Below are 1,346 nucleotides of genomic sequence, written 5' to 3' on the forward strand. Positions count from 1 at the left end.
TTCTCTTCAAATTACATTAAATTAGTTAGAATAAAGAAAATTGCATATTAAATATATGTATGTGTACACACGTGCCTAATGATAGCATTAGCATGCCTATTATGCTTACATTTAACAAACACAAAATCACAGTCAAGGTCTTTGCTCTTGGTGCTCTTCATACCACACTCTCCACCCGCGACACATTACATATCGAGAAGGTGCGAGGAGCACTGTGTGTATGTATGTACATATGTCTAGGAAATTCTTTGTTCGTTTCCTTTCACGATCGCCCTCAGACTTACGTAGAATTTATTTATAGAAACAGGCCTCAATGACCGGCATATGTTGGCAGCAGACATGTGCTGCTGATGTCCACTGGCAGGCGTGTGAACAAAATGGACAACAACAACACAAATTCATATTTGTAGTGCGTACGTACATATGTAGTACGGCGAGGAGCATAAACGCACATCACTAATAAGAAAATGAGTTTGACCAATTCCTGCCCCAGTCTTTTCAGCACAATCGTTGATACAGGGAAGTCTACCGCTTCAGCGTAACAACCATTTTGGGCATACCTAATCTTAATCGCCTGCAAACGATTGTTTCAACAGTAATCAATACAAAAATTAGTATGCAGTAAGTGAAGGTAAAAAACTCGACGAAGATTTAATAAAATAAAATACATTAAGCGAGTACTTGACAACTCTTATTTGTTGGTAAAAGACGGCAGGTTTTTAAACATTGTTGAGAAAAAGATTACAAAGACTAGACAAAATATCGGATATTACCGTATAAATACATATGTTTATATGTATGTATGTAAGTAAGCACGAGTTTCTTTTGTTAAAGCGGGTATGATTTTTTTCACGTTCCCCAACAACAAAACTGACAGTTGAGAAAAGCATGATGCGCAAAAAAGGCCAACATCCCCAACGCTAATAAATACATATGTAGATATTTATTTAATTTTCCTTTGTTTTTCTTCCTTCACGAAGGCATGCGTTGTTGATCATTTTATTATTCTTTTATTTTTTTGTCAATCAGACAATAAATGACATCGTTGCGAATTCTTAAACATACTTATGTACGCATATTTTTTCACACTCTTATTATATATATATTAGAGATGGGCGCGGGATGTCGGGACCCTCGTGACCCACGGTACTGATTTCAAATTGGCCGGGATGGGCGGTATCAGGAAGGTCTGTGAAATTTTGCGGGCGGGACGGGACCAAAATCCTTCCCCGACACTCCCGATAAAACCGCAACCTCAGCAAATTTGGAAAATCTTCCTTAGGCCCTGTCTCCACAGGAAAACACTGATGTCGTGATAACTATGTCACAAAATATATTTCCAATGG

This window comes from Rhagoletis zephyria, unplaced genomic scaffold (assembly GCF_001687245.7).
Source record: "Rhagoletis zephyria isolate East Lansing unplaced genomic scaffold, Rhagoletis_zephyria_1.1 Rzeph_scaffold_09008, whole genome shotgun sequence".
In the NCBI taxonomy this organism is placed as follows: domain Eukaryota; kingdom Metazoa; phylum Arthropoda; class Insecta; order Diptera; family Tephritidae; genus Rhagoletis; species Rhagoletis zephyria.